Raw genomic sequence first — 22,987 nt, 5'->3', positions numbered from 1 at the left:
CACATGTTCATTCAGGTTCCTATATTCACCATTTGTGCATTTTTTTTTTAAGTTGGTATTTTGTCTAAATCTGGATGTATTTAAATGCTGAGTTGATTTCACAACTTTTCATTATTAAATTCTCGGTTGTTCTTCATATACCAAAATCTATCTAGTATCTATTAAATATAGGATTGTGTTCATTCAGTTCTACCTATCCCGTTTCTTAGCTGTGCTAATGACTATTTAAAAGTGAGATGTAATTTACAAAATAAACAAACCCAGCGGGTGCTAGTGCCCATCCTTCTCTGCTTGTGCAACCTTAGCAATGCAAGCACTTTCTGAGTTTCCTGTTAATCTGAGATGCTCACTGTGGATTGTACTGTCTGTATAGCACCATTATTGCTGCTGCATTGAGTTCTTCTGGGTATGTAATTTATTCACTGTTTTTAACTCTTATGCTCTTTTGAAGTTTTAATGTGATATGTAAATTATAAGTTTTGTTATTTTTCATCTGACTTCAATGTATCTTAAATTAGCAGTTGAATGCATAGGCATTTGTCGAAGAGAGGAAATGCCTTGAATATATTATCTCTTGTTCAACAAGTGACATTTTCCATTCTGCCGCAATGTGAAACTGCAGTACAGATGGCTTTATTAAGTCCCCTATCATTACAAGAGTTGCAGCAGGCAGTAGTGTAAAAACGTTTTATATGTAACAACGTAAAATATGCATAGTAAATGCTTCTAGAATAGAAATCTAACATAAGCCACATACCATTAGGCAGAATGATCATTAGGGGTCTGTAAAGAGATTCTTAAATGAATTAAGAGCTGTCCATTGTATCTGCAATTAAACATTGCTACCGTCAGAAATGTTGGGGCCCTTTTTAAAGCAACAGCTAGAGCACCCCATTAACTATTCATTTTGTAGCTAACAAGGGAGAAAATAATGCAACTTATACAAGACACATTTAGACCAGTTCTCTCAGAATAATAGTCTATATTTATGATTGCAACCAGCAAGTAGAAAATGCCATTCCTTGTTCGGTATAAGGTTTCCATGGCATAGGTTGGAAGAAAAACATTCATGGGAAGATTTTTGAATCTACTGTTTTACCAAACCCCTAGGTTTTGGGTGCTTTTATGGGTAGATAAACAATGCAAAACCACATACCGAAGCACAGTTTTTAAAATTGCTAAGTTTGAATCTTTTAGACATTATGGTATCAGGGTTGAAACCAGAACTTTGTGGGCCCCATAGCAACATTCTGAAAGGGCCCCTACAACAATTCAACTAGAGAAATTCTCTCCGCCACAGTTGTTCATTTTATGCCTCATAGTAGTGTCCTAGTTAGTTATATTCTGAATAATTGCACCTTAGTTTATTTTTTGAACCATGGCAGTGTTTGATTTAATAGCATGCACTATAGCAGTGCCCTAGTTGATTGTTTGCTCCAAAGTATTGCCCTAGTTCATATTAAACCACATTTTAATATGATTTGGCAGCACTACTGGCATAATGTGTACTGGACACACAGCAGGATAATATAAACTGTTGTCACTGTACAGCAAAATGTGTACTGGGATAGTAGTGCACATTTTGCTGTACAGTGACAACAGTTTACATTATCCTGCTGTGTGTCCAGTACATATTATGCCAGTAGTGCTGCCAAATCATATTAAAATACCAGTGCAGTGCACCATTATATTGTCCTCAATTTATATTATACCTTATTGTAATGCTTCCAGTTCTTACAGTGCCCCTATTCAAATCATGTCACACTATAGTGACTCCAGTTCATATTGTGCCACACTATAGTGCATCACGGCATCAGTCATTATGGTGTGATCTCTTGTATGAAGTTACTGTGCTCTGCTAAGGGCAAACAGTACATTTCACAGTGAATATGTTCCTTATTTTATCAAAAATACTGTATGATAGAAACGTTCTAGGTAATAATCAAACAAAATATGATTGGGTGCAGATAGTAAACTGTATCATGACATCTGGAAATCTGTTTAAGTTAATTGTTCTGTAAGATAAAACAGTGTGGCAAGACCAGGGGTCTTACCAGTCCTGATGGTTTCTTTTTTCCTCAACCGTATCTTGCTTTCTCCCTCTGAATTGATCCTCACAGTACTTCACTATACTCCTTTATCTGTGTTTTGATGGTATTTATCCCATTATTTGGCCTGTGCAGGAAAAGTGCAGTATGCTCCCTATTAACATTGAAAGTACTATTCAAATGGAATGCATTGGGATCCTGGAGCTAGGGATTGTGGCAGTCAGATAGTGAAATTCCAACACCTTTTTCGTTCATATGATAACCCCACTACACCCCATAACACTTCATACCTACAGCCTAAAACTGAGAGTGCCATTGGGGCAGTTATCTTCCCACAGCATATTCCCTGTGTCGTGGGCAGTGACCCCACACCTGCTACAGCCCTGGTGATGATTCTACAGTATGTATGACGGCTAATGATATGTATTGTGGTGTTACTGATGCCTTAACAATGGTCATATGGATCATGGTTGAAAGGTTCAGGACAAAATTCCTGATCTGGGCACACATTCTCCCTTGTCATCCCTAGGCACCTTGGACAGGAAGTGACGATCACAGGGGCTACATTTCCATAGGAAAAACATAGATAAGTTTATCTTGTGACCTTCACTTCATTAAGAAGATGTCTCATCTTCATTATAACACTTCCAGGCCCCTCCAGAAATATCCTGTTGCTTCCCTAATAGAGGGTAAAGAGAGAAAACATGGCATGAGTAGCACTAAGAAAACAACAATTGAAGAAGTTTGTTGATTTTGTTCCAGGTGTAAATACCATTTTGTGGGTAAGAATGGGAACGAAGATGTTGGGGGCCTGATTAGTTATGGCTGAACTGATTGTTTGGTAAATAGCCTGTAACTGTATGATACTGAATATTATTATTGCATTTCTTTGTTGTCTGGCCCGTGTGCTATGTGAACCTTGAGATATTTGGACTCCTTAGTGAGCCTCTTAAGGAAGTTTCTGACCAGATCCGTTCACCCACCTCATAAGGTTTTTATAATACACAAAGTTGCTTTCGGAAGTCATGGTAAAAATGACAATTGGCTATCTCAATTAAAGTAAAGTAGAATTAAATAATAAGAATCATAATGACTATTTGTAGCTCATTATTGATTCCTCTAGCAGCGTCTAATAGGCATTTTTCCACATGGATCCTCACATGGACAGATAAGGACCCCACCACAGGAAATGCAGAGATTGTAGATCCCATAACAAGCCTCAGTAGGCTATATATGACTATTTCGAAGGACAAGACAGGAATAATAATCAACATATGTGCCTGATCAGGGCAGGTAGAAGAGGTTAGAATAGCACTTACACTGGGCAAAGAGTCAGTTTTTAAGGACAATGCTCTAGGATGCAATAATTCCTCTAGCAATGTTGGTTTTGGTAATTGTAAATTATATGGACATTTCCATGACAGTATTATGAATATTTAGGCCACATACCTATTTATATGCATCTTACAAGTATTGAAAACGGTGCTTAACCCTTTCAGTGCCAACATCTTTGTGAGAGATGTACAAAATATCAGCTAAAAATGCCAGCGTTGCTCACATTATATAAATTCAAATAAAAAATGTTGTGTACAAAAGGATGATATTTCTTATATAAGGTAAACATTCCAGTTCATGATGATGAATAAAAATGTCTGCTTGGCAATTTCACACCTATTTTGCCAAATTCACTTGGCACAAAGGCATGCAGAAAGTTCGGTACTTGTTTCCTAGCACGGCGCCCATCTCGTTGATTGTATGCCTTAAGTTTAAGGCACTTAAGGCATACAATCAACGCGATGGACCCGATTTTGTGTCAATCACCAGCTAATTTGCCGGTGAAAGACAAAATCGGGTTGATCGCGTCCATTGCGGCCCCTAATAAGGGGCTGCGATGCGACCGACGCGATTTTCCTATAGGGAACAATTGTAAAATTATTTTTAAAGTGAAAATCGGGTTGATCGCGTCGGTCGCGGGCCATTATAACGCGATCAACCCGATTTTACATAGGTGACAATGTGAAATGGGCCAATATGGCCAATTTCACATTGAATATGGTTAAAAAGTATGTTTAATACCCCCCCATTGTTAACGCCACCCCACTATTGAAACCCGAAGCGTGGCGAGCGGCGGCGGTATGCGTCCTCCAACCTTTTCATACCCCTACTATCCACGTCGGTGTGGAGTTGATTTTATATAGTGTGGCGAGCGCAGCGAGCCACCGAGCCCGAAGCGTGGCGAGCGAACGCGGATTTACCAATAAGCGGCAGTGATAAGAGACTGCAGCTGATTGGCAGCTGGCGGGGGGGAGGAGAGATGAAGGAACCAGCTGGGTGATTAAAGGCTGGCAGGGGAGTGTAGAACATGGACTAGGGAAGGACCCTTCCTTTGTGCAGGTAACAAGGCAGACAACAACATCCAGAGATAGAGTTATGGGTTTTGATTAAATAAGATGAAAGAAGCTTCCTTTCTTTCATCTATATTCTTTAAATGCCATTGCTGCATTGCCACTATTACACCCAACAGGGGCTGCAGGAATGAGATAGGAAAATGTAAAAGGTGGATACAGTAAATAATTGATTTCCCTTCACTCAGAGGCATAACTCTGGGAGGCAATGGAGTCATCTGCCTCTGGGCTCCTGCTCCCAGGGGGCACCTTTCTGCTCCTGCAAGTTTGAATCAGTTAATTGAAAGCCATAGATATTGCTTCTGTGGCTAACTATCCATCCTAGCAGAACTATAGATGTCACACTCTCTTTATTTTAAACATAATATCCATAACATGCATATATATATATATGGTATATAAGGTGATGTGTGCGGTCGTGTGTGTGTGTGTGTGTGTGTGTGTGTGTGTGTGTGTGGGGGGGGGGCACCGATATTTATCTTGCCTCCGGGCAACTGCGATGAACTTACACCACTACACTCACTTACTACTGTACGTATATGTAACTAAAACTATGTCTTTCTCTAGTTAAAATGCTGGAGAAAAGACAAACTTTTGTTTATTAAATTGACCCCTCAGTCTTTTGTCTGATGATACCCCATTGTCATAATATTTGTTCTATGTTTTTCAATTGGTCTCTACATATACATTTTTTATTCATGTGCTTTTTTTATTCTTTCAAATATTTTTGAAAGATTTAACTTACATATTCATCCTCAGCTGTAAATTCATTCCCATAACAATTAACATGTAAATGCAATTTAAGATACATTTTATGTTAGCCACTACAAATCAGAGATGTACGTAAATACCATAACTGCTGCTATTTAGTCCAGCCGTCGTGATTTTTATTTGGCGCCAACTGAAGGTGTCTAAGATCTCTGAGAACACAGGCATCAGACACACATCAACCTTCTGAGAAGCCCTAATTTCATGAAGCAGGGCTGCAGCAAGCAAGATGCTGGAGACAGGGCAGTAGACAACCTGATCTGGTCCCGGTAAAGCTGGGGTCGTGACCTAGTTGCTGAGGTTTGGCCACACCCCTTTATAAATACAACCCCAAAAAAAGTTAGCCTCCAGATTCAGGATGGAGCAGGGACGGCAATCACGAGTTTGCATGCCCCCTGAAGGCCGAGGAGTCTGCTGCACTCCCTGCACCCACAACAGTACAGCACACAGCACCATGAGCTGGGCTAAATATAGACAGTGGTGCAAGTGAGGGGTACGGCGTACCACTTACCCCCAACTTGCAGCTCCTGCTTTTGCATGCCGGCTCACCCGGCATAATGGAAGCAATGTTACAGCCAGGCAGAGAGCGGTGGGCGGCCCGGCTGTCTCCTGAGCAGGTCCACGGCTATTTGAAGTATCGCGCCAGGTCGCCAGCCAATAGGAGCTTGCGACCCGGCAGCCAAACAGGAGCAGCTCCTATTGACTGGTGACCCGGCACAATATTTCAAATAGCCGTGGACCTGCTCAGAAGACAGCCGGGCAGCCCATCGCTCTCTGCCTGTCTGTCGCATCACTTCCATTCTACCAGGCTCGTGGCTGTCACCATGAGCCTCAATCCCCAATGGCAACGAGCATGAACCGCCCTTGGCAGAGCACGTAATCTCCTGTAGCCTCGTCTAGTTTGATATGACTATGCCCCCTCATGACATATGGTCGGCGCACACTTTTAATACCACTAAGAAATATTTTCTGTTTGCCCCTCTGGATATAGAGTTGAAGAGGAGGGTGAGAGGGAGGTGCTGGACCACTCCAACAAGCCCCTCCTCTGTGCACCACTGGCTGATGGCATTATTATTACATACAGGATCTCAGGCTTAAACATCCCTTAAAATAGTTGCAACACACCTGCTCCTACCACAAATTGCCCCACCTGTCACTTTACAAAGATATCCTCACTATGACCGTCCCTTGACCATCACAGCACAACGCATACACATGCGCAGTGAAAATCATACGTGTGCCCTGTGCAACCTGTAGACATATATAGTGAAACTTATAATGTACACATAATTAGAGCAACTCATACACATGTGCAGTGCAACTCATACACAAGCGCAGTGCAACTCATATACACCCGCAGTGTAAATCATACATGTGTGCAGATCTTTGCCAATGGAGCTGACCAGGTACCGTCCAAGAAGGGGTATGACTCCACAGGCTCTTGCAGCAAATCTGGATCTCTCTGCATTACTGGGAGCTTGTGAAGATCCCTGTTCCCTAGTCTTTAACTATAATAGGGATATAACGGTTGCAATTGATATTATAGCCTCAGTGCGTGTACAACGTCTCAAACCACATCGTCAAGCTCCCTGGTTTGACAGCAGTGTTAATGAGCTCAAGAAAAGGGGGTGTTGAATTGAAAGACAATGGAGGAAGACTAACCTTTTGGAGGACAAGATAAAACTAACAAAGCATATTGAGGAATATTAATCGACAATAACTCGTAAGAAGTCAGAGTTCCTGTCAACTGAGATCATGGCAGCAACCAATAGGCCTGCTCAACTTTTCCGCACAGTGGAAATGCTTTGCAAGCCATCATGCCTGCAGCCTGATGAAACACTCTCCCTGGCAAGATGTAATGAGTTTGCTAAATTCTTCTCAGATAAAATATCCGCCATCAGGGCTGGAATCTCCACAGTTCCGTCAGAGGAGTGCCAAACTATCAAGCCTGATAATGTAAGCCACCTATCCTCATGGACCAGCTTTGACCCAATAGATGTATAGGACATTGTTGAAATTGTCCAGATTTTGCATCCCACTACCTGTGATCTGGACCCTGCCCCAACCAAGCTCCTAATAGGGTGCATGGATATAATTGGCACTGTCTTTACAAAAATTGTTCAGTGCTCTTTGCAGACAGGAATTTTTCCTCAACCTCTAAAGGTAGCAATTGTTAGACCTCTTCTTAAAAAACCTAATTTAGATCCAGACTGCATGACCAACTACAGACCGGTATCAAACCTTGCTTCTCTAGGAAAAGTAATTAAAAAAGTGGTTGCAAATCAACTGGAAACCCACCTGATATCTCATGATATGTATGATCCATTTCAATCAGGATTCAGGAGAAGGCATAGCACTGAAACGCTCTGGTATATGTGCTAAACGATCTTCTGATAGCAAGAGACAGAGGTGACAGTTCAATCTTAATCCTTCTGGATCTCTCTGCAGCATTTGATACAGTGGACCATGAAATTTCTGTGGACTGGATGGCACAGTACTAACGTGGTTCAAATAATTTTTCGCTGGCAGGTCACAGAGAGTGTCATTTGGAGTATACTCATCTTCATCTGTGCGATTGCCATGCGGTGTCACACAAAGTTCTATATTATCCTGCATGCTTTTTTGCAGTATACATGCTGCCACTGGGTGAAATAATTAGGCGCCATGGCCTTGTCTACCACTGCAATGCAGATGACACACAACTGTATGTGTTCTTTGCTCCGGGCACTGAAAACCCAATAACAACCCTAAATGGCTGTCTAGCTGAGCTCCAGGAATGGATGAGTGCCAGTTGGCTGAGACTGATTCCTGATAATAGGATCTCAACATCAAATGACAAGACTTCAGCATAGCCACCCAACTGGACTGACACTTGGAGGTACAGAATTACAAAACTCTGATCATGTGCGGAATCTTGGTGTGGTACTGGATGGTGGATTGACACTTAAACATCAGATATCATCCACAATCAAATCCTCATTCTTTCCTCTGAGGAACATAACCAGAATCAAACACTTAATCCCATCTGAAGATCTGCCAAAAGTCATACGTGCATTTGTATCATCTCGTTTGGATTACCGCAATGCCCTCTACCTTGGTCTCCCAGCAAAAGAACTGCACCGATTACAACTGGTACAAAACACAGCTGCCAGGCTGTTAACTAAGCAGCCCCATTCTAGCTACATTACTCCCATTCTCTACTCCCTTCACTGGCTGCCAATAAAATGGCTAATCATTTTCAAGATCAATCTACTGAGTTACAAAGCCCTACATGACCAAGGCCCGAGGTACCTGAAGCAGCTTCTGATTCCATACTGTCCCACCAGATTACTGCGATCTGTAGAGGAAGGATTTTTAGCAGTACCTAAGATCTCCCATAATTCATCTGGGGGTCGAGCTTTCAGCCATTCAGCTCCGACTTTATGGAACTCACGTCCCCGAACAGTTCGAGAGACCCCCAATCTAGAATCCTTCAAAAACAGACTCAAGACTTTCCTATTTACTCAAGCGTTTCCTTCAGTCCCTTAAGTATTGTTTATGAAAAGCTTATGTACTTCATTGTTCCTGTACTGTATTATATTCATTCTACCTGTTAAGCGCCTTGAGTCCTATTGGAGAAAGATCGCAATTATTATTATTATTATTATTATTATTATTAACCTGTAGACATACATAGTGCAACTTATACTGTACACATAATTAGTGCAACTCATACACACATGCAGTGCAACTCATACACAAGCACAATGCAACTCATATACATGCACAATCTATCTCTTAAACATGCGCAGTGCGACACAGACACATGCGCAGTGCGACACAGACACATGCGCAGTGCGACTTATACACATGCACAGTGCAACATCTCCTCTATTGTAACATATATACGGTGCCCAAGATGACCTCCACATCTGGTATTTTTGTTGGTAAATCACGAAATCCATGGGACTATTATATATTATACCTTATATCTCATATTTTGTGTTCACCCACTGTAACCTTTTGTAATGTGCCAAAATGGCTGTTTCCTCTGTGATATGGCATCCTAATGCAAAGCACTTTGCGTTATATTGGAGAAAATTACGTATTCAAATAGTATTATTATTATTAATAAGAGTTTCTTATATAATGCATACATATTCTGCAGCGCTTATGAGCAAGAAATAGGAAAATGGCAATTCATGTGAAACAGAAAAATTATTTCCTAAACTGGTCTATGAACACAATAAGGGGACAAGCTAGGGGGAAATCATTATCAAACTGTTACATCACCATTAACACATTCATGTACAAGCGCAAACCTTGAAAGCAGTGGTTACAAGTTAGCAATACACCTGTTTTTTAGGTCAGCTAGTAATACATAAAGCAAAATGCTTCTCCCTTTAGAAAAGCTACAGACACGTATACAGCACATTCACCAATAGGAAGGAAAAGACGTTTCAGACAAGAAGGGGAAGTAGAGGAGGAAACAAATTATCAAAGAAGAAAACAGAAAACAGATTCTAGATCAACCGACTCACACAGAGTACAGGGACTTCCATCCTCTACATAAAGGCCCTTATTCTGATCGGTGCGGCCAGATCATAAATATGCGGCCAGGACCGTGCAGGCGAATCCCCGCCTTCCTTACGGATCGCCACCTCCGTCCGTATGCGGATATGTGGCGGTCCGCAAGAAAGTGGACGGGGATACGCCTCCTCCATCTTGGGAGCAGCCCCTGCATTCGATGGTCGCCGAACATCGAAAGCAGGGCCGCACGCTCCACCTGCGCCCGCCACCTTAGACCACACGGACACTTGTCCGTATGAAATCATGTATGGGGGCGGGCAGCTGACATCCGGCGATGTCAGATGCCCGCCCCCTACACATGCGTCACGGCTTCATTACCATGCATACAGGGGCGGATTGGGAATTAAAACCAGCCCGGGAAATATCTCGAATCAGCCCTGATGGGGGGGAGTGGTGTCGCGCCGGAGGCGCCTCAATTTTTCGGGGGTGTGGCCTATCAGTATGGGGCGTGGCCTATTTCACCAAGGCCCATTATACATATGCCACACACCGTCATGCCATTATACATATGCCACACACCATCATGCCATTATACATATGCCACACACCGTGATGCTCCATTACACATATGCCACACACCTTGATGCCATTATACATATGCCGCACACCCTGATGCCATTATACAAATGTAGCACACCGTGATGCTCCATTATACCTATGCCGCACTTCCTGATGCCATTATACATATGCTGTACACCCTGATGCCATTATACCCATGCCACACACCGTGATGCACCATTATACCTATGCTGCACACCCTGATGACATTATACATATGCCCCACACCGTGATGCACCATTATACCTATGCCGCACACCCTGATGACATTATACATATGCCCCACACCGTGATGCACCATTATACATATGCCGCACACCCTGATGACATTATACATATGCCGCACACCGTGATGCCATTATACATATGCCACACACCCTGATGGCATTATACATATGCCGCACACCGTGATGCCCATTATACATATGCCGCACACTGTAATGCCCATCATACATATGCCACACACCGTGATGCCCTGCTTCTGAGGGTCAAGAGAAGTGCCGGACATCCACCTATATACTATATAAATATATAAATATATATATATATATATATATATTAACTCTGCCAGTCACACTAGTCACAGTGCCTTGTTTAACCTGTGGATAAAACACCCTCCCACCTCGCGTCTGCCAGTGTAGATGATCACACTGGCGGATGCAAGGTGGAAAGGCATTCCCCCTGCGGAAGGCCTCTCTGGCAAAGCAGCAAGGAAAGCGGGTATAATGCTATGTAAATTTTATGTGTCTTTGTAACTTGAAAACAGTTATCATATAAACTTAAACCTCACTAGACTGCCTCTGTGAGCTTATTATTTTCGAGTGCCGCACCACTGGATATAGATATATATATATATATATATATATATATATATATATATATATATATCAATACCAAAGTCGATACCAGCACTCAAGGGACTTATCAAACAATAGACAAACTCAGATGTCTGTGAAGCGACGTTTCGGTTTATTACAACCTTTTTCAAGCTTAAAACAGCAGTGTACACGTACAGATATATATACATAATGTGACCATTACCTTAACCAACCCCCGTGGGATAGTCGCCAGCCTCCGTCCGTGGCACCGGATCGTCTGACGTCATCCGTTTGAGACGCGCACCTGTCGATGCGTCCGGAGCTCCGGGCCGGTTGCTAGGCGACCATCCTATAATAAAACAAGACACCGTGATTCAGTGAACATAAAATACACTACACGTACAATTACATTATCATAAAGACATCCATATACATGTCTTAATACTTTTCAGTGTAACAATCTTCCGTTAAAGGGCTGTAATCTGTGCGTCTCAGTCTAAGCAGGGAACTACAGGGTTTTGAAACAGAAGAAGCCGTGAAACAAGGCGTCAATTAACCAATTAAGAGAGCTGATGGACATAATTAAATGGTATCTGAATTTCACAAGAAACAATGCATACTACAGGATTCATTGAGGCCATATGGATGTACTGTGTTTAATTTGTGTATCCACTTGGCTTCTCTTTGGAGCAGTGCTTTATCTCTATCTCCTCCTCTCTGATTAGGGGGGATGTGATCAATAATTTTGTAACGGAGGGTGGCCAGGTTGTGTTTAAGTTCCCTGAAATGTCTAGGGACCGGTTGTTCTGTGGGGCCACTCTTGCCTTCGAGTGCTGCTTTAATGTGTGATCTATGACCTGTCATTCTGATTTTAAACTGACAGGTGGTTTTACCCACATAAATTAAATTGCACGGACATCTAATAATATAGATGACATGTGTCGATGTGCATGTCAACACATGATTAATCGGGATCTTGGTGCCAGTATGGGGGTGCGTGAAGTCTTCCCCAGTCTCTAGGTAGCCACAGGTAGTGCAGTTAGTGCATCTGTAGCAACCCGGTTTGCGTTGTAGAAATCCTCTGGGTTTGGAAGGGGAGAGGTTTGAGATATCATTGTGCACCAAGATATCTTTCAGATTTTTGGGTCGTTTATAACTCGGTAGTAATTTGTCTTGTTCAAACGTTTTAAGATCAGGGTCTCTGGTTACAATCGGCCAGAGGTTTCTGGCAGCACTGGCAATTTGTCTTGAGGAGTGATTGAAGGTTTGTACAAATGGAATTTTGTTAGAGAGGGGTGTCTTCTCTTTTTGTTTCAGAGTTTCATCTCTGGGGATAAGCAAAGCTTTTTGTTTGGCCTGTAGTAAGTCCTGTAGTTTGTAGCCTCTACACAGAAATTTTTTAAGCATTTTGTTCATCTCAGTTTCAGTCACGCTCGGATCGTCGCAAATGCGGCGTATCCTTAAAAACTGGGAGAAGGGCAGCCCTCTTTTGGCTGCAACAGGGTGCGCACTAGCACAGTGCAGCAGTGTATTTCTATCTGTTTTTTTCGTGTAAAGGCTGGTCGAGATCTGGCTGTCAGCAAGGGAGATCTGGACATCCAAATAGTGGATGAAGCAATCGCTGATCTCATAAGTAAATTTGATGGTAGATTCCCGTGTATTAATATCATCCACCAATTTGCCAAATTCTTCCTTGCTGCCAAGCCAGACAATGATCAGATCATCAATGTACCTTAAAAATAATCTGATCTTGTTACTTATCAGTTCATTGGTAAAGAAAAACTCTTTTTCGATTTGGAACATATAACAGTTTGCGAACGCAGGGGCCACACAAGACCCCATCGCACAGCCCCTGCGCTGCACATACCACAGTTTATCAAATAAAAAGTAATTCATTTCAAGTGTCATAGTCAATAGCTGCATCATAAAGTCAATGTCCGGGCCCTCGTAAATGGGGCTCTCTAAGAGCAGTTTCCTAGTTGCCTCAATCCCTTCATTATGTGGGATATTCGTGTAGAGGCTTACAATGTCAAGCGTACACAACAGGCAATCAGGTGGCAGATCTGTCAGATTTTTCAAGTAATTAATCAGGGACGTAGTGTCTTTTAGATAGGTCGGCTGAATCTGTACAGAGGGTTGGATGTGGTAATCTAGGAATTTGGCAACTTTGTAAAAAACAGAGTCTCGAGCCGCAATAATGGGTCTCCCCGGGGGATTAAGGGCGTCTTTATGAAGCTTGGGGATAGAATACAGTACCGGTGCGATTGGATGAGTCTGCATCAGTGCATCTGCGATGTTCTTCGTAATCTTCCCTTCAGTAGTTGCACGCATCAGGACTTGTTTAAGTTGCTCATTATATCCCTTGGTTGGATCATTCGATAGCTGGGTGTATACATCACTATCGGATAATTGGCGGAGCAGTTCATCTCTATATTGGCCAATGTCTTGGACCACTATCCCCCCGCCTTTATCGGCGGGGCGGATAGTGATAGAAGGATCATTACTCAGTTCTTTTAAGCATTTCAGTTGTGATTTGGAAAGATTCGGTGCTTTCGTGGGGTATCGGTTCCCTGTAGTATTAGCTTGATGATCCAAGGCTTTGTTGAATACTTTCAAAGACAGGTTGTTTGTTATGGGATCAAAGGTGGACTGTGGGCGAAATTGGTCCATTTCAGATCTGTTCTCAGATCCAGGTTCAGGGGTTCTTGTGTTGATCCTTTTGGAGAAGTATTCTTTTAGTCTTAACTTGCGGTTGAATTTATAAGACTCAATTTTCCACGTAAATTCATCAAATTTGGATGATGGCACGAAGGACAGACCTTTACTTAACACAGTCATTTCTTCCGGTGTAATCGGTCTCTGTGACAGGTTGAATACTACCTGTTCTTGCTGTAGGTTACCTTCTTTTTTGAGGTTCCGGACCCACTGGCCGCCTCGTCGGGTAGGATATCTCCGGACTCCACTCGTTGGGCCCGGGTCTTTACCCCTAAAGGGGGACGTCTATTAGAGGTATCTTCTCTGTCACTTTGTGAGGAGGCTCCTCCACTGGAGGTCTCGGTATCTCCTCGTCTCCTACGAGGTCGGTACTGTCGTCTTCGTTCTGGCCTTGGATTCGGTGCCGAAGTGTTATATACCCACGAGTATACTTTTTGTTCTTGGTAGTCTTTATGAACTGCCTCCAATTTGTTTTTTTTAAAGGTGATAAGGTCCCTTTTGTATGTTTCCACTTGGGTGGTGAGTTTTTCTAGCCACTGGTTGTCTGGGTCTGCTTGTAGTGTTGTTAGATGCTCCTTCTCGAAAGAATCGATTTTGGTTTTCACATCAGCAATTTCTTTGGTTGCCTCTGTTATCACTAAGAGGATGAGATCCAGGCTACATTTATTCAAAATAGCAACCCAACGACGGCAAAATTCTGGGCTGTATTTGCCAATCGTCGGGGTGTTTTTGATTCTGAATCCTCGTGGGATCAAGCCTGCCCGGTGGTAAGGCGTCACTCCAGGGCTTAGAAGAAACAGTATTTATTGTGAGGCGGTCAACGCAGTTTCGGGTGTTACCCCGTCGTCAGGACCAAAATGAGCACATTTTGGTCCTGACGACGGGGTAACACCTGAAACGGCGTTGACCGCCTCACAATAAATACTGTTTCTTCTAAGCCCTGGAGTGACGCCTTACCCATTCTTTTACTGTATTTGGTGGGCATCCCACCTTGGATGGCACCAAGGCAAGAGTCTTCTGAGTGCGGGGAGTGCCGGACATCAGCGTGACTATATATATATATATATATATATATATATATACAGCAGTGTGGGTGGGCGTCACTCGTGTCGATCTCAAATAAAGTACTGACTCAAAGAGTACAGATAATGACGTTTCGGTTTATTACCTTCTTCAGATGAAGGTAATAAACCGAAACGTCATTATCTGTACTCTTTGAGTCAGTACTTTATTTGAGATCGACACGAGTGACGCCCACCCACACTGCTGTATTTTGGTTAACCAACCGGGGAAGGCACCGTGCATGCTGTTTATACGTTTATCGGAGTGCCGACCAACACCACATTGCTATATATATATATATATACAGTCTACTTCTGTCGGCACTCAATGAATAATACAACAGCTATTTCGGTGCACTCCAATAAACAATAATGCAAAAGTCCAGGAGTTAGGAGGCACTCAGACAAAGCCAATAAATCAAATAAGCATCGCTGTAATCAGCGCCAAGCGCTTTCGTGGTTGATACTTCTTCTTCAGTGTATGTTGTGCCCCGAAGAGGTAACAACCTCGAAAGCGCTTTGCGCTGATTACAGCGATGCTTATTTGATTAATTGGCTGTGAAGTCTTTTTTGTCTGAGTGCATCCTAACTCCTGGACTTTTATATATATATATATATATATATATATATATATATATATATACATACACACACACACACACACACACACACACACACACACACACACACACACACACACACACACATATACACATATACATACACAGTACACACACCGAGAATGCAGCATTGTTTCCGAGTGCCGCACTGCCGGATAGAGATAGATATACACAGTACACACACCAAGAATGCAGCACTGCGACTCCATATGTTTATCACATTGTCATCGGGATCCTGTAGGAGCCCAAATTCAAATGACACCACACGGGATTAGCCCAAATACATGTAAATAAAGCCACACAGAATCCAGCAAAATTCTGTTATGCGGTGGGAGGGGGGTCTATTTGCTGTTATGCGGGGGGGGTCTCTTCACAAGTGTAAAGGTGCCCATACACGCACCGATCCCGGCGTTCGTTCTGGGCTAAACTAGCATCCATCACATCGCATCGCATGCCTAGTGCATGCAATGCAATGCGATAAAAAGACAGTACAAAAAGTATGTGTAGCACATACTTTTTGTACTGTGCGATGAGATGCCGCGGGAGCGCGCATCTCATCGTATAGCATTGCACCGCCGGGATCGGTGCGTGTATGGGCACCTTTAGTTGCTGCCTGTGATGGAGTTTTGTGCCCCTTTAAAAAAGTATATATACACACACATAAGGGGGGCACAAAACTCCATCACATGCAGCAACTTGTATGTAGGGAAGCCAATCCCGGGGCATTTTTTCAATCCCGGAATTCGGAATTGAAAAATGCCCAATCCCGGGATTCCCGGGATTGGCTTGCTTTATACAAAAACCCAGCCCGGCCGCCCGCATATTTACTTACAGTTGCGGTGCGGCCGGGCGATGGAGCTGGGGGTTTAGGCAGTAAAATACAGCCTGGGTGGGTAGGCGAGCGTCCGGCGCTGGTATAGGGGTCCGGGAAGAGGCGATGGCAGACAGGCAGCCTGGGTGAGTGGGCGGTATTATGAAGGCGGCGGGAGGTCAGCGCGGCCGCGGTGCAGCGCGGATGTTGTTATGTGGCCTGCGCAGCGTGACCTCTGACGTCGTCATGCTGCGCAGAGCCGCACTGCCCGGGACGGGAGAAGCCGGGCAGCGTCTGAGCACTAGCTCAGACGCTGCCCGGCATTAGACTGCGCATGCGCAGTCTAATCCCAAAATCCCGGGATTGAAATCCCAGCATTTTAGGGGCCAAATCCCGGGATACCGCCGATCCCGATCCCGGGATTGGCCACCCTACTTGTATGCACTTACACTTGTGAAGAGACCCCATAACACACACCCCCTCCGCATAATAACAAAAAGAACCCCCCTCCCACATGCAGTACATATACATATATTATATTAAACCCAGATATATAATTTTTTTTTTAACAGAGCCCAAATCCCAGTCCCAAAGAAAAAGATAGGAACAGTCCCTTACACTTTATGCTGCTGCTTCCGCCTTCCCCCTCTTCAGCTGCTCACTCAGCCGTCCCACCCACGCTGCAGTCATCCACATTGTAGACGCTGTGTCTTTGCAGTGTACTAGTGTAGTCAGTGGCCGGGTGCGCGGTGACGTCACCGCGCACCCGCGATCAATGTTCTGGCCACCTCTGCATAAGAGCCGCGGGAGGAGCTGCGTGGAGCTGCGCATGCGCAGAAGCCCTCCCGCGGCCATCTTTAAATCTCTCAGTGCCGCAGACAGCCGCGGCCATCTTTGTTGTGGCATGTTATGCTGCGGCCGCGGCACGCTGTAGTCGTGCGGTCCGCGGCCCAGCCAGGCAGGCGAGCGGCCTGTTCTGGTAACTTATGGACCAGCCCACCGGGAAATTACCCGGTTTCCCGGTGGGCCAATCCGCCCCTGCATGCATACGCCCTGCGTTTGCATGGGAACGCCCATGAAACGCGGGGCGTATGCATAGGGTAATGAGGCTAAGTAGCCCTTCACACCTCTCTCCGCCCCCTGTGCGGCGTCTAAAGAATACGTACGGCGAAACCGCTTGCACATGCGCAGAGTGACCTCTGCACATGCGCAGTCGAAAACCATCGGCGGTACGACCGCATGCGGAAAAATCCACACCGATCAGAATAAGGGCCAAAGTCACACTCAGCATCAGGGACACAATCATTAAAAAAAGTTGACTTCTTCCTGAAATTAAGTTTTCATTTTTAATTACAAGGTGTTGTACCCTTACATGTAATTTAAAAAAATCCTTTGGCAAACTTAAGCTTATACAACATAGAATGCTAAAACTAACTCGTAGGGGGAAATTTAAGATGGGAGTTCTATTTCCGATGTCATGTTGCTATGGGAAACCAATCAGAATGTACTTCTTATTTATTTAGCACCTTCTAGAAGAGAATAGTATCTGATTGGTTTACCATAGCAACATCCCATGTGAAATAGAACTCGCATCTTAGTACATTTCCCCTGAGGACTCCCATTAAAATGTTAGCCCAAATCTACATAAAAAAAAAAAATACTTGAAAAATATATATTTTTTTAGATTCTGAGGGGTAAATTTACTAAGATGGGCGTCCTATTGAAGATGGGATGTTGTACAAAAGCAACCTAACAGATTCTACTTATTTATTTAGCACCTACTAGAAGATAATAGATGGAATCTGACTGGTTGCTATGGGCAACATGCATCTTCAATAGAACTCTCATCTTAGTAAATTTACCTAATCAGAATCTGTCAAGAGCTGAATTTTTTTGGTGAAAATACCAGTAGAGTAATAACAGGGAGGGTAGTGGTGCAATCACTGTTCATGATATAACTAACTCTTTAAAAGGACCTAACAGAATATTTATTGATGAAAACATTTATAAACAGAACTACAGAATAGTTAAATGATGAATTACCTGCAAAGCGACAAACTGCAAATGTTATAGGGATAATATCAGACAAAGCGCCAGATGTACTAAGCTTTAAAAGTGATAAAATGGAGAGTGATAAACAGCCAGCCAATCAACTCCTAACCTTCCTTGCCACAGACTGTGTTTGAAAAATGTCAGGCAGGAGCTGATTGGCTGGTTGTTTATCACTCTCCATTTGATCACTTTTGAAGCTTAGTACATCTGGTCCAAAGAGTTGAATTCAATTTTTTACCAAAAATCCAATATTAACATCTTTTACTATATCCAAAACATGCATAAAACCAATCGGAATGGTTTTATGCATCTTTTGGATATAGTAAAATATGTTATTATTATATGTTTTTTCAATGTCTGTATTAAGATTGAAAGTAGTGAGTAAGGAATGATTCCTTATTCACTACTTTCAACCTTAATGCAGACATTGAAAAAACATATCCAGATTATGCCCATATCTCTCCTGTACTGAATATTGCAATAGTCTCCTTACACTTTACAATCACATTTTTAGGCTACTGTTCCTTGCAAAATGTTCATCTTTACTCATTACTTAAGTTGCCCACACACCACAGCGAGTTTTGGGCTAATTGGCCAAAGTGTTTGCAATCTTCCCTGATGCAGAATTCAGGGCGTTTGGGGGTTCAGGCATCTTTGGGTGCTCAGGTGTTTGGGCATGCTTGGGTGTTCGTGTATTCAGGTGCTTGGGTGGTCGAGTATTTGGGAATTGGGATGCTCGGACACGTTTTGGCAAGTTTGGGTACTCAGTAATGTATATGAAATAAAATGATTACATGTATATATACCAATAAAAACAGTACATTTAATCAGAGTATCAAATCTTGATACTATTATAGACTATTTATCCTGTATGATCTCCTAAATGCGTGTAATCTGTGTGGGTTGAAATTACGGTATTGTACGTGTTTCATATACTTATTTTGTGTCTAAGTGTTTTCATCTTAAGTTTTGTTTAGAACTTATAAAAATGAAATCCCTGGAAGTAGTTCCTTATACGAAGTGCTGCATGACTACATGGAAATATAAGTAAAAAAAATCAACAGCCACCTTCATAATATATATATTTTTTAAAAAGTAATTTATTAGCCCTTATGTGCCCCTTCTATATGAGTACAAATACCCTTGTTCTTTCTCCCTAAATCAGAAATGACAGGTTGGGGGGTACTTTGTGTATGGCCTACAATGATTATACATTTTTATAAATAAACCACAATGTTTTGCTTTTATTTAAAACAATATTTTTAAAAGATAAAATAGAATCGACTACTGCAATGCACAAAACATAATGGAAATATAATTCAATGCTTGTCTTCCTTGATCAGGCAGAGATAGCTAAATGGTTGCTAATTTATTGTTGTCATTTAAAATCTGTTGCAAAATAAATTAAAATACAATTCAGTTTTTCTACTCATTAGTGTTAATGTAAAATGACAATGGAAACCTTTTAAGTGACAACTGAGCTCATTTGTACTAAACATTGCTAGCAGAAAATATAATGTAGCATTTAGTTCTATTGAAATTTTGACAGCAGCCGTTTATCTTGTATTTTTTAAGACTTTTCAAGTTCTTTGTCTTATTTTTACAGATGACAAGTTAATGTTTAAAAGTGAGATGTACTGGGGGGAGAAAATAAAATGAGATTTTGAAATGATCGTTAACCTGTTATAATGTAAAAACATTTGTTTTTATTTATTACTTTTAAATAGAATGTATAACCTAGTGACGCAAGTATACCTGGCCAATAAAGCTGGTTCTGATAACAACGTCAGACTATTGGTATAGACAGCATTTATGCTGAAACGTGGTTAGAAAGGTTGCATTAAAAATTGAGATTTTGGTTGTTAACCCTTTGGGTGCCAACATCTCTGTGGGAGATATGCAAAATATTGGCTAAAAATTCCAGCGGCGCTCACATTTATTCAATACATTTACATACTAAATTGTGTAAAAAAAGATATTTCCTATATAAGGTACTGTAAACACTAAAGGTCATTATGATGAATAAAAATGTTTGCTTGGCAATTTTCACATCAATTTTGACAAATTCACTTGGCACTCAAAGGGTTAATCACTGACACCAGAACTTTAATTAGGGTTTTATATGCCCCATCTATGCCACAATTTCTGGCACAGTACAAGAGTAAGATATTTTTCTGGTATTAGATCTCCACATCCCCATGGAACCAAAAAGCTGTAAATCGTACAACTATTTGGTCATCCAAGAGTTTCAGTAGTTCCTGAATGGAGGCCACTGTAACTCCATATTGATTTATTGTTATGCTGCTCATTGCCTTAAGGGTCCCACTGTATAATAAACACTGTAGTGCAGATTTACTATAACTTCTAAAACAGATGGTGCTAAAAAAATCGGGAATTAATACGACTTCTAAACCAATGGATGGCAATAGCAACCAATGAGATTCTGTCCATTATGTACTAGAATGCAATAGAGAAATTACACTAAAATCTGATGGGCTATAGGTCCCCTTATATTTTTTAGAAGTTTTAGTGAATAAGCCCTGTGAATATATTTCACCTGAATCAGTTTATTTCTAGCACTTGTGAGAGTTCCAGACATCTTCATCTGTTATATCCATGTCTACTATTATATCTAGCAGTGATGGTAATGTGCCCAAAAGTAGAAAGATGACATGATACTGCATATCCTAATGTAACACTGATGAGTTGTCAACTTATTACAGTGGCAGATTTAAGACTCAAGCCACCCCTAGGCAAAACATTATTGGGCAGCCTCAAGGCATAATATTATTTGCCCTCTTCTGTCTCTTCAGCCCCGGCAGTATGTCTCCAGCCACAGTGTCCTCCAGCCCCTTCTGTCTCTCCAGCTCAGCTCATTTGTGTCTCTTTAACCTTTGGCTGTGCCCAAGAAACAAAATATTTTTTATTGAATCAGCAGTGCCAGTTGGTGGCACCTATTAGGTATGTGCCTAGTGGGATATACACTGCCAAGTAGAAGCTTACTACTCCAATTTGCAAGAGGGTGATGTGAAATGTTGATAGCGAATGCAATAGAAGTAAATATATTGGTAAAGAAAGAAGCAACATAATGGGGAAAGATTAGATAAAGTAGGGCAGGAGGGAAGGGAGCCTAATTAGGTTATGTGGAGTGATTTTTAAGGCAGTTTGCATAATGCAGTTCAAAGTATACAGTAAACCAGATTTGAAATAGAGTGAAGACAATGCAAGAATAATAATGCAGAAGTAAAGTAATATCAGCTGCAGGAGATTGAATCAAAGAGGTAGCAGGAAAAGGGGGTGTGGTGGGTGGTGGGGTTAGGCACTATGTAGCAGAAGCTGAGACCAGGGTGCTGCCACTAGAAATTGTGGTGCCCAGAACGGATTTCTAGCCTGGCTCTGCTTGGGGGGGCAGAGTAAAGCAGGCTCCCCCACCCCCCTTTTGCTGTGCTGCCTGCGCTGACAGAAGCCCCCTGCTCCCGGAGCGCAGGTTTCTTCACCTACGGACAATGGTGACCATTTTAAATATGGCGCAGTCTTGTAAGTAAATCGTGGCCTGGCAGTCAATCAGAGTGGCTGCTGGTACGCGAGCTCTGATTTGCTCACAGCCGGTGATGCATAATAATTGCCTGCAAGCATCCAGAGGTGAAGAAGCCAGCACTCCAGGAGCAGTGGGCTTCATTCAGCGCAGGCCAGTGGCGTACCTATTAATTTTGCTCCCTCCTGCCAAAAAGGTTTTTGGTGCCCCCTCTCAAACACGCACACACACACACAGTGCAAACAGTAAAGATATGCCCCTCCCCCCCACAAAAATAATTTTACAAAAAAATAAAACTAAAGAATTTGCGCATACATACGGCTTGCCCATCCCAAAGAGGGGTGTGTGGCCTCACTGCAAGGGTGTTGCCTCGTTGCAAGGCGTGTGGCCTTGATAAGCACCGTAGTGCTCATTAGGCAATATGCCACATCCCATAATGCCCCTTAGACATTATGCCCCACACCATAATGTTCACTACAGAATATGCCACATACTGTAATGTCCATTTCACAGTATACCACCCTGTAATGTCTTGAAATAGAGGAATATATTGTTTGTTTTTTTCTCAAAAAATAAAACAATAACAAAAAAATGCTTTTATTCCCTGTATTTATTATTTCTCAAATCCCAATGTTAAATCAGCCTCAATCACGTGATGATTCCCCTCGCATAGATGTTCAATACATGAAAAAAGGATTGCAGAAAAAGAAGAACAATGTGTAAAACTGCTTCTAGATGGTGTCTGGTAATTTAGGTTATAATAATAATAATAATAATAATAATAATAAATGGTGTCATATCTCCCTCTCCCCCACCACATAATGACACACACTTCCCCCTACCCTCCCCCTTCAAGCTGCAGAAACATCAGTAAACTTAGAATTGACTTACTCACTGGCAGCTGCTGTTTGAGTCCAGTGCGACAGCCATCATCAGTAATGTCCAGCGCTGTCTCCCCCAAGCCGCTGCAGGGTCTTCGGACCATTGTAACGCCACTAGCACAGGGAGCACAGCAGAGGCAGTTGGG

At 42.4% G+C, this 22,987-nt stretch overlaps 1 protein-coding gene across 2 annotated transcripts in view; it reads left to right on the top strand.

The window, feature by feature from the left end:
• IPCEF1 (interaction protein for cytohesin exchange factors 1) overlaps window positions 1–22,987 on the top strand; it is a 155,559-nt gene that overhangs the window by 21,812 nt on the left and 110,760 nt on the right. Inside the window, exon 1 of one of the 2 annotated variants that reach the window (XM_083176303.1) lies at window positions 362–406. The exons of the other annotated variant lie outside the window; for it this stretch is intronic. The gene's annotated coding sequence lies outside the window, so the exon portion shown is untranslated. Of the gene's footprint in view, window positions 1–361; window positions 407–22,987 lie in introns of those variants that run through there. 2 annotated transcript variants of the gene reach the window in all.

Source organism: Crinia signifera, chromosome 3 (genome assembly GCF_055691185.1).
Source record: "Crinia signifera chromosome 3, ASM5569118v1, whole genome shotgun sequence".
Classification (NCBI taxonomy): Eukaryota; Metazoa; Chordata; class Amphibia; order Anura; family Myobatrachidae; genus Crinia; species Crinia signifera.
The sequence above is the reverse complement of the archived record's forward strand: the minus strand, read 5'-3'. Positions and strand labels throughout refer to the sequence as shown.